The following is a 12,165-nucleotide window of genomic DNA, read 5'->3' on the forward strand; positions in this document are numbered from 1 at the left end:
AAAATATATAATCCGGGATCAAAAGTCGGTAATATAAAAATAGTCTATTGAGGACCAAAATATCCGGTTTTTTTTTATCTTGCATTTGTTATCATTTTGGGCTGTTTTCAGTTTCTCTAACAACTGTTAATCATGCCACACATATATAAAAAATAAGTATCCTCATTTATAAACAATAATTTCTTTCATGACTTCGGGCAGCAAGGCATGTGTGTTGGTATTAACTTATATTGGTGATCCATCTGTGGAACAGTATTTACCTATCATATTTTTTTCAAATACATTGCAAAAACTAAAAAAAGAAAAAAAATGCACTTACTTTTCAAGCAATCGGCCAATGGTTCCAGTTATTACCCAGGTTGTAGTTTTGCATTGGATTGAAACATTTCTCTTTATATATTATAATTTTTAATTTAAGAAAAAATAATTTAAAATACAATCATTATGAGGAAACTCGTTAACATTTATAAGGAGGAACAATCTTGATATTATGAAAAAAGTTGTATGCCGTCAGATGCGTTCTATTGCAACAATTGAAAACAACACTTTTTTCTGGATTTTCATCCATCAGGAACGCTCAAAACAAAACATTTGAAATCCGAAAATGTATAAATACCGAAACCGTTGATAACCTAAATACCTGAGACAAATAGCCAAAATTTATCTAAGGTCAACTTTGCCTGAGGGAGTAAAAGTCTTAGTTTCTTTAAAATTTATCAACGGACAATTTTAGAAAGTTTTGTTATAAATCAATTCAGTACAAAAGTACTGACTACTAAGCTGATGATACCCTCGGGGACTGATAGTCCACCAGCAGAGGTATCGACCCAGTGATGTAAACCATTGAAAAGAACACGTTGAATAACTGCATGCGTCCGAATCGCCTTTTTGGATTTACTTTCATCAGGAACGCTCAAGAGTTTTCAAAATGATAGACGTAACTAACATTCTGATTAAGAGGTGTCATTCATTTGACATATTTGTAGATCTTTGATTTCTATGAAGATTTTCTTTTGATCTAATATCGAAATTTGAATAATGGACACACTTGCAAACCCAAATTGTGAACATAATAATATATGACCAATGAATTTTGTTTCTCTTCTTGATTTGAACACTGCTGAAAAGTTGTTTGTAGACGAATTGCGCGCTTCGAACGTATAAAGGAAACTGAACATTAATTTTTACAATACAAACATTGATATTTTCTAAATCTATAGTTTCGAAGATGTTTTAATAGCTTTAATCAGACAGATCTCCTATACTTATCAATAAGTACTTTGAATATTCTTCGAATTTGTTTGTTTTCGGTCGCTCACATTACAAATACCTTAATTTTAATTAGCACATCGAAATAAATATTTTTGGAATCAAGTTCGATCTTCTCAAAATCGTTTATTATTTAAAGAAGGAAGTTCTTTCTATCAACTTTTTTTTAATGATTTGTTAATAAATACGATTATGTCATTTTGATAGAAAAATAGCTGACATAATTCAATGTAGAATCCCTCGCAAGAAATTTGCCCAAGTGGAGATGATTTCACCCTCTTATGAAACATAACAATTTATAAGCTTTCTTGTAATATCGTTAATTGGCTCACTTCTGAAGTCTGATAATAAGTCGAATAACGTAAGTGTCGTTATCCCCTAAACGACATGATACATTAATCTTATTATGTCATTGATTTACGTCTGAACAATGCATAGTTTGCGATTGCTATCGATGTTTAGACGAAATATTCTCTTTACGTGGTCGTTTATGTGACAGAGTTATCTATTACAATTGAGACGCTAATTTGATCACGAGCTACAGAAGACATGCCGTTAAAATGACAGTGTAAGTGCTAATAAGAAATGTATTATATGAAGAAAAGAAAATGTAGCTCAAGTAGGCTTCAACGAATACTTTGATTATTGTTTTCTTTCAACGAAATGAGATGAAGAACATATATGTGATTTTAACACCACATGGACACAATAAAACAAAGAATAGGTTCAGGCTTTGTGTTAATAGTTAGTATAATATCTCCAATTTAAATATCATAAAATTAAAATTCTTCAAAATGAATTATCAATCTTACAACAAGGAGTCAATACAAATCGTGTGTCGAAAAAATGACAGAAAATTACGATAAACACAATTTCGTTAAACAGCTTAAAGTTAAATATAGTATCACTCAATTTGGCTATAATTAATTAAGACAAAGTTATATAATAGAAACTTAAATTATTCAGTAACAACTATTTCACATAGTCCCCTCCCCCCTCTGAAAAAAACCCAAAACCAACCACACAAAAAAAAAAAAAAAAAAAAACCGAAGTAGAGACATAAAGCAAAGAGACTGAACTAATTTACACCAGTTTACAACAGCATGAACATTTACAGATCAGTACTATTTTCAACATTTGAAAAGCATCGATTTTTTTTTCCTCTTATATTTTTAGAGTTTTGCCTATGTCAAAGATTTTTTAGGCATCAAAATATCAACATAGTATAGTTGCCTAGTAACTAATTTTCAAATAGACAATAATGTAGTATTATAATCTGAATGTGTTTTATCTGGATAATTTAATTTGACATATAGCTCTTCAACTCTTTCGATACTTATACAACTTCTGATTTCAAATGTGTTGCTTTAAGCGTTGCTGATGAAGGTAAATCCAGAATAGCGCGTCGGACGCAATATATTATTAAACGTGTTGTTTTTAATTTTTGAATTACAGTATGACTGTTGTAGAGTTTGAAAACATTCAGGCATGATTGATATCGTTGTCCTTGAATTTTTAACAGCTTGAATATAATCTAAGTAGTTTTGGATGCAATCATTGTCATTGTGACAAGATTGCTATAATCAATAATCCTAAATTTCAAATTTCCTCTGATAATGCTAGTCGTTAAGCGGAAGTCAAAATCAATTTGAAGCCTAATTAAAAACTGTTTTTGACGAATTTACTGCTGATGTAAGGGAAATATATTTCCTTGTATTTTGCTTGGAGACCAGTCTCTGGTCAAATAAAGGGAATGTATGTATATCTTATACATTTAATTTTGTCTTTTGAAAATTTTGAAAGAAAAATTACATCCGTGTATGACTGTAATTTGTGTCCTTCAATTTTAAAGAATCTTAATCTATTCTTCAAAAGTAGTGGATGTCATTGTCTCAGCTTTTACATGTAATCATTAAATGTCTTACTTTCATCAGATGAAGGAAGCTTTTAACTGGAAATCTAAATCAATCTTAAAACGAATTAAAAGCTATTTAAGCTATATATTGTATATGTAATGAATACATTACCACTATCATAACAGGAGACGAGGGCCTAAATTATATTATTGAATTTTGTACAAACTGAGTCCCTTCTTTTTGACATGTTCCTTTTTAGTCCGGGCATACGTCAGATAAGAAGATGCTTTGCTATTGAAAAGAACAATAATGTGTAAGATCACTCTTTTCCGTTCCAAAAATTTAAAACAACACGGTTAATAATTTCATGCGTCCGAAGCGCTTTTCGATATTAACCTTCATCAGTAACGCTCCAAGTCAAATATTTGCCAGGCAAAAATGTATAAGTATCTGAACAGATGAAGAGCCATGAGACAAAACCATATCTTAACAATAACCAAATCAATGTTTGATGTAATTGGAAAAACATTTAAAGGTATAATGTCTCTACACGATTGTACCGACCTATAGCTACACATTATTAGTTTTTTTTAATAAGGTTATCTCTGATCGATGCACAACACATAGAAATAAATAAAAAGATGTTATCAATTTTACCTTTTACATGTTATAGTCTAAATATAAAAAAAGAAGTTGTTGAAGGACTGCTAACACATGGCTAATGAGACATCTCTCATGAAAATACCAAATGACACAGAAATTAACAACTTTTGCTCACCGTATACGTACGGTTTTCAACAATGGACAATGTCCATATCGCATTGTCAGCTATGCAAACCGAGAAATTGCAAATGTAAAACAGTTCCTACGAGAAAACTAACGGCCTAATTTATGTAAAAATATTCAACAAAAACAAATATGTCACACATCAAAAAACAACAGGCTCATTACTTCGGACAGGAAAATATAAACAGTATATGGCAAGGTTGTATATGTCAGCGGGATCCAAACTCTACCTCCCTCTGTATTGGGACAGTGTTGTAACAGTACAACATAAAAACGAACTATACAAAATCAGTTGAAAAAAGACTTAACTCATCAGATGGATATAAATAGAAATACGTCTAACAAAACAAGATTTTTGATAAATGAACAAATTGATAGATAAGCATTCTACAAGTACTACATAAATAAACAAAATCCAACAACACTAACACTACAAATCAAGATTTTAAACTTAAACAATTTATTTTATTCATTTCTAGAGCTCTAAAGACGTCAGCTTTATTGGGTTGCATGGTTTATATGTTATAATTAATTTACTAGCATCTTCTGTTATTAAATTATTTATGAACTTTAATAACGATGGAAGAAAGACATTCATTATGAGCTCACAATTGGTTTGTTTTTATTTGTATAGTTTCCTTGTTTTATTTCTTTTATTTAACTGCTCTTCCGTGTACTCGAATATATCATTTGTATTTTACCAACTTTGAGGACTTTATATTATTGATAATAGTTAGTATAAGATCTCCCATTCAAATATTATTGATGTACGTTACTAATGGTTATTTATGATATCTCGTTTTGTCTTCGGTCATATGTACGTATTTTCTAGTGTTAAGGTGATGCTGAATACGTACATGTACATCTAACAAAGCAATATATATTCTGACATAACAAATGGAACTGTGGGTGTTTTGTGGATGGAACCCCTTCAAATCATATGTCATATCTGAAACTTTGTTTCCTTTTTACATAATTGTGTTGAGGATAAATATATGAAAGATTCGATCTTCTTTATTTCCGTAGAGACGCGCGTCAGAGGAGCAAAGATGTAAAGTGTCTTTAATTTTCCCTTGCCATGCACGTCCGAATTGAAAACATGTCTTTACTAAAATTCTTAGTATAACATGTGTTATAAGTAAAACAAAACTCTATGTATAGGTTAAACTGCTCGCAGTAACTTTTCTCCTTTCGAGCAAGCTTAATAACATTATTAACCAACGTAACAATATTCGTAGTACACACAAAAGTGTCCAATACATCCAAATGGACTGAAATCGAACTTGATACTGTAAAAATGCATTATTATGCGACAATAAACTGTTAACTGGCTGTCGTAGTTACTGTAAGCATTTTTGATAAAATGACACCATAAATTTTTCTTTATATAATTAAGCGGAACTCTAACTTTTAAACCGTCAAAGTAATTCACTTGCATATATCACTCATATATTTCTATAACCATAATTATATACAACTACTTGTACTCACCACGTTTGAACTTATAAAAAGTATAATTTTAACTCAGGGAAAACCCAAAGTCTCAAATCTGATTCATGAACTGATGCTATGAAACAAGTTTGACTTTGAAATATTAACACATGTAAAAGAATTTCAATTCTATCATGTTATATTTGGTGTTCTTTGTATTGATATGGTTGACAAATTCGATATGAAAACAATGCAATGTATTGCGATACATGTGTGTAGTGATATCATATTTAAGTGATAACTTATTCAAGTAATTTCAATTACCTCCATTTATATATTTATAAGTTATTAGTATGCAGATTTACTTTTGGGTTTTCTTTACATTTGATTTTTTTTAATTCGCCGTTTCAGAATCTAAGGCAATTTAGGTAATATTTTCAAAAGTGTACACTCAAACGTCGTGATTGGTTAAAAATGTCCTAAAAATTGACAATTCAACCAATGACGTGACTTTATTTTCATTTTGGGGTACGAACAATGAAATTACCCATAGTCCTTTAGATTCTGCAACGGCAAATTGATCAGCACCTCATTCAGACTACACATATTGTAATTTCATGTGTTTTCATTGGTGTAATTTGATTTCAAGTATTGTAAGCAAATCTAACAACAGAACTAAATCGCAATAATTGACATTGAATGGTTCAATGTTTGATTCTTTCGAAAGACATGTTTCAGTTGAAGAAAGATGTTTTCATCGCCAGCTTTTAACAATCACTGTTACATAATAAGGATAATCTATTTGTGAACGCAATGCAATTTTCAATAGATTACAAGGAAATTAGAAATAAACACAAATATTTACCATTCTTCAAGACAACCAAAAGTGGGATTTCACCTAAAATTACTGGTACATATTGTCCAGTATTCTTGATATAAACGTCATATTTTCTATTGTTAGGGAAAATAATAGATGACATAATGTAAATATAAAAATCAGTTGAACATTCAGAAGAAATTATAGACATATGTCATAGATGTATGACAGAACATGAACAGTGCTTCACGTTGACTGTGATGTACGTGTCTGCAGAACATACATATGAAATGGTGGTGTATATGCAAAGCGCTAAACCGGACGTATGTCTTAAATTCGATTTCAAAATTAACTGAAGCTTCAACCTTATTACGAGACATCAAAATGCACAATTCTTGAAAATTACAGAATAAATAACAAGAAAAGGTATGACACGAGATAATACGAGACTGCAAAATATTTTTCAAAATACACGTGACTTGTAATGGTTTCTGGCAACGAACAAAAAGAAGATTAAATGTGTTATGTTATGGCCAAATTGAAACCAGCTCTCCATAAAATAAATAAAATTATTCTAGTTTAATTTCCTTTCTAAGGAAAGAAGAAGGCTGAAACTGAAAAGTCGCTTTTTGACAAACATACAAACTCTTAGAATATGTCCACCTGCGCTAAATATTACATCTTTTAAGTGGTCCTATTCACCTAGTTACACATTTTACATATAACAAGGATTAGAAACTATAAGCTATTTTACAGGTCTCATGTGGTAGACACAATATGAACAAAACATGACATATTTTAAACGCAATATGTACTTCCAATTAAAACCTTTGATTAGTCATCTTTGACAATGCTACCTATTATCTAATTCCAAGTTAATTAAACAAATATGAAAAGCAAAATGACATTTTCCTACATTTTCCCACCGTTTTCTCCAAGCAACATTATATAACTGATATTTTCAGTTTGAAGTTGCCTAAATGGTGAAATGAAAATCAGTCAGACATAGTGTCCAGAGTGATTGCTATAACAAATCACAAACACCTCTTTTCAGTTGTATTAGCAGCGACTAATTCAATACAGACGTCGTACATATCAGTGTTTGAGCAAATAACCATTAACATATCATTTGATAAGTAATGATGTTTTTTTTCAAGCTTGAGACTATATCGGATATTAATGTCTTGCGTTTGCCTAGGGTCAGATCAAAGTATTTACTTTGTATATATACTGAGAGATAAGACGCTTTCAATCTAGGAAAATAGTAGTAATTTTGTATATCTATAAATTTGTAATTGTTTTGATTCGAGTGGCATTGTCTCATATACAGTAGACGAGCACCTTGAATACCAAATGTTAAGCAATTAATCTTTGTCTATATTCAATATTTTGATCAATTTCCATATGCATATCCGTATTTAATACCCTCACCTTGTCTTACATCATGTACATTATAAGTGTGTTTTGTTTGTATGTATTGTATAATGTTGGTTTGTTGACGGCATATATTTGATGTATACTTTTTTATGTACCCTTTTTCTCAGTTGTGTTTATGTTGGTAGGTTGTTGTCTAATTCAAGTATGCACCATACTATATTTTATATCATTATTTCAAACTTTCATCTACTTTTGCCTATGTAGAGCTGCACGTACAAGGACTTCAAAGTTAACCTAAGTTATAGGTGTTTAATTTTTGGCCAGCCAACATTGTCAGATGTATATACTATGCAATATACAGCATACAAACCATTATCTTAAATACCATTATTAATTATTAGACTTGTATGAAAACTATATATATATGCAACGTACGTTACTGTTACAAAAGCTTCAAAACGCATTTATCATACATAATTACTCTCAGAAACCATAAATCATATCAATGTCTTAACAATCCATTGATCAAATGACTCTGTCCTTGTTATTAATACAATTAAAACAACATGTTATATTTCATTCGTCTGACATATTTTTCTGATTAACCTTCATCACACTACACACGGCTGTGTCTGAAAAGACTACACTTTGATTTGAAAGGTTATAGAAATATTTAAAGGTGACCATTTGAATTTCAACAAAACTTATTTTGATATTTTGCTTTTTATCTTATCAATTAAATCCTTAAATTTGACAGAAATGAACCAAACTCCCAAAATAACCTAAGATCAATATATAATTAGGTAAGATTGATTGATGCAACCAGGCTAGACTAAATAAAAGTTAATTAGGAAACATGTTTTTAAAGTTATATAAGCCATATATTAGTTTTCTGTTTGCATATCGACATGATATTACACCATTTTCTACAACTGGAGTAATATGTATGTTTTTAATTTTAACCATATTATAAACCAGTTTGTGTTCATTTTTATACCTTAATGAGTGCGGGGAAGGAAGTGTAATTTTTGTTGATATATCCTAGTTGGTCTGTGTAATATTTGTTCACAAGTTTTAGAGAGAAAGGGTCTACATGGATGTGAGATATTGAACAAATAGTTGTTTAAATGTTTAATTATCTAATACATGAATGGCGTATATATAATACATCATATCATTCAAATTGCTGACAACAAATAAATTGATTTTTTGGCATCATGATATTGACTTATATTCAACAACAATCACTTTTTACAAAACCAATATTTCCTTGCAATTGATATATTTAGAAGTAGTTTATTTTGAAAGAAATAAATGAAGAAAAATTACATACATTAGATTTTGTCAGAGTTTGGTAACCCCACTTAATTTGGTTTAAACATCGCTTTTTTATTTTGAAATAAATGATAGCGTTACCTAAATCAAGGTTGAACTTGTCTTCAAAATTTACAAAGGTTGCATCAGTTGTTGAGAATGTAGTTTTGAATTCAAACACTGAGCTGTTCATAATTATTTGATTTTAAAACGATTGTCGCGATTTGACTTAAAAAAAGTAATTAATTCATATCAATTTACATTCCTATGATCATCATGATCATAGTGCAAAAAAAGAAATAACGTTTTTTTTTCAGACAATTATGTCTGGATGTAACGTAATTAAATCTGCATAATGTGCGTATGTGTGTGAATTTGCCTTTTTATTACAATGGGCATTGTAAGAATGGTACTATTTATTTGAGTTTTAACTCTCTAAAATTAAACCTTTTCCCGCATTGCTTTTATTGCTTTTCTGGTATGTATCACTAATGCATAATATGGAAATGTACAGATCCAGATTAAAACTAGGAATTTTCTTAAACACGTGTCGCTTAGTTTTTGAGATTTTTGAACAAATGTATCAAAATAATTTTTTTTAAGTGTACAATATGGTAACAAAATGATTTTATGGTATGTATTCCTTATGCATAATATGGAAATGTACAGATGGTAACAAAATGCATATTTTTGTTCGTGCGTACACTTATTATCACATATATAAAGTGCTAAATGATATATTATTCATATTACGAAAAAGATATAAGCTAAAAAAAAAATAATCAAAAAACAAACATGAAATATCGTTTGCACTTGAAAGGAAACGATTTATAGCTGATCGTATTCTAACACCAGTAATTGTAATTCTTAGAATAACGGGAAATTCTTGTAATATTGCTGTCTTAAGTAGACCGAAAATGAGAACGTCAACAAATGTGTATCTAACAAACCTTGCTGTTTTTGATATGCTATATCTGGTATTTATTTTAACTTTATCAATGATACAATGCAGGGACAAAGATATGTATGCGTCCAGCTATTATTACATCCCCTATGGTCTGGCACTTTCTGATTTGTTTGGAAACTGTAGCGTGTGGGTAACTGTTTGTTTTACACTATAACGTTATATAGGCGTCTGTCATCCAATGAAAGGAAAAGCCTGGTGTACAGTTCAAAAGGCAAAATTTATAACATTAGTTGTATTCACTGTTTGTTTGTGTAATACTTTGCGAGTAGCATTTGAAAATGAAGTTATAACTAATATGGAAATTATGCATACAGTGGACGACAATTTAACACCTTTAACATATCAACAGGACGACGTTTTTTTAACAACGAAAACTAATGTGTCAATAAAAATGAGAAATACGTCATCCAGACTTTCTCCGAAAAATCTGACTAAGATTAATTACAGATGTGACATATCAGAGTTTGGTGGAAGAGAAAGTTATCAGTTTGGATATTATTGGTAGTACATAACGATATTTACTTTCGTTCCACTTATTCTTCTTTCAGTTTTTAATATGTTTCTTATCAAGTCCGTTTGGCATGCGAACAAACGACGTAAATTAATATCCCAGTCTCATGTTCTTGGAGATCACATTAACCAGTCTATGGAACAACAGAAGGTCACAACAATGTTAATATCAGTTGTGATTATATTTCTTCTGTGTCAGATTCCGTGGGCAATTCTATTAATCTACAAAGTGTATGTCTCCGCCTTTATTATACCACATGACAAAGACAATATATTAATAGCTGGAAACATTTGTAATATGCTGCTGGATCAGGTAAACGCTTCAATAAACTTCATTCCGTATTCTTACTTTAGCAGCAGATTCAGAAGAACTTTTAAGAAACTTTTATGCAGGTGGCAGAAAAAGAAAAGAGGAACAAATATCTTGATATCGGATTATCAATCAAGAAAATCTGATTTTACTAAAGATAGTGTTACAACATCATTAATGGCATACAGATATAGGAGAGATACAGTGAGAGAGACAAATCCCGTATGGAAAGCACCGCATATTGTGTTATCTTAGAGTTCAAAATGGTCAATGTTGTGTTCTATAATAAGTTTCAGAAACTGTATTATTATTATGTAAATGTAATACACTTATTAGACAAAAATTGAATTAAAAAAAAATACAAATACTCAATCTGATATGGTATGTATGTACATTAATTTATTACTTGCAGCTATGCATATATAAATTCAAAAAAATTACTCTGAAAGAATAACTTAAAGATATTCGTAGAGACGAGACAGAGACAATAGTTCTAGTATGGTGATCATAACGTATGAAAAGTTGGCAAATGTGAACTGTTTAAGAAATAAATAATGTAAGACATGATGAGAGTTGATGTGATAATATTAAAACCATGATTTTTTTCTAGTGACAGCAACCCTCGTTAAAAGAGGTTAATATACTATTGTCATCAAATATGATACATAAGGTTAGCTATGCCTATATTCTGTTATATAAGTAGCCGAAAAAGGCATCAACAGTTAAATTTGGAAGCCTTTTCATGGTGGAGAAGTTTTGATTTGAGCAATTTTTGACAAATTCCAAAATTCTCAAATTCTTTAAGCTTATCCTTTTGATTCATATAAATTAATGAAATTGTAAGATTAAAACATTGCAGATTTGGCCAATATTGATACTTGTAAAAGATTTGTTATATTTCTGTTAGTGTTTGACACAATGCTTGTCATTAATTTGCCCAAAGTATAGTTTATAGACCTTAGAAAGCAATGTCAGAATCAGACATCCTACAAATTATCTTCTTTGGTAAGTATGAGGCTAATGTTCAATTATTATTGACAACATAACAATGTTCCACATGTTTTCTCTATATTTAAATGACAGATAAATGAAATCATAAAAAATATACTTCAAGAAAAGTAACATAGAGTCAGACAAAATTTAAAACAGTTGATTTTCATTTGCTAGATGTGTTTGAACGTTTCATTTTCCTTGGAGTTCGGTATTCTTAGTATTTCTCTTTTCATTTAAACTTGTGTTGACAGTTTACGATTCTGACCATTTGAAAATCCCTTGGATCGTGATTTTCGAAGAGGGCAGAGATAGGATGTCACTCATCTAATAATAAAACAAATAACAATGTAAAAAGAATTTATATCTGTTTTTTTTTAATTTTGCATTATGGAAAATATGGAATGAAATCAATTGATCGCAAGAACAAAATATATCATAATCAAAATATGCAATGTCCAATGCTTGATGAAAAAGAAATAATAGTCAAAAGCAAACATCATCCTACAAAGCATGACATTATGTATACAATATGATA

General features: G+C 30.1%; 1 pseudogene; it reads left to right on the top strand.

The window, feature by feature from the left end:
* The first annotated feature begins 9,767 nt into the window (after positions 1-9,767).
* LOC139497616 (FMRFamide receptor-like) lies at positions 9,768-10,892 on the top strand (annotated as a pseudogene).
* Positions 10,893-12,165: the final 1,273 nt, after the last annotated feature.

Source organism: Mytilus edulis, chromosome 12, assembly GCF_963676685.1.
Source record: "Mytilus edulis chromosome 12, xbMytEdul2.2, whole genome shotgun sequence".
In the NCBI taxonomy this organism is placed as follows: domain Eukaryota; kingdom Metazoa; phylum Mollusca; class Bivalvia; order Mytilida; family Mytilidae; genus Mytilus; species Mytilus edulis.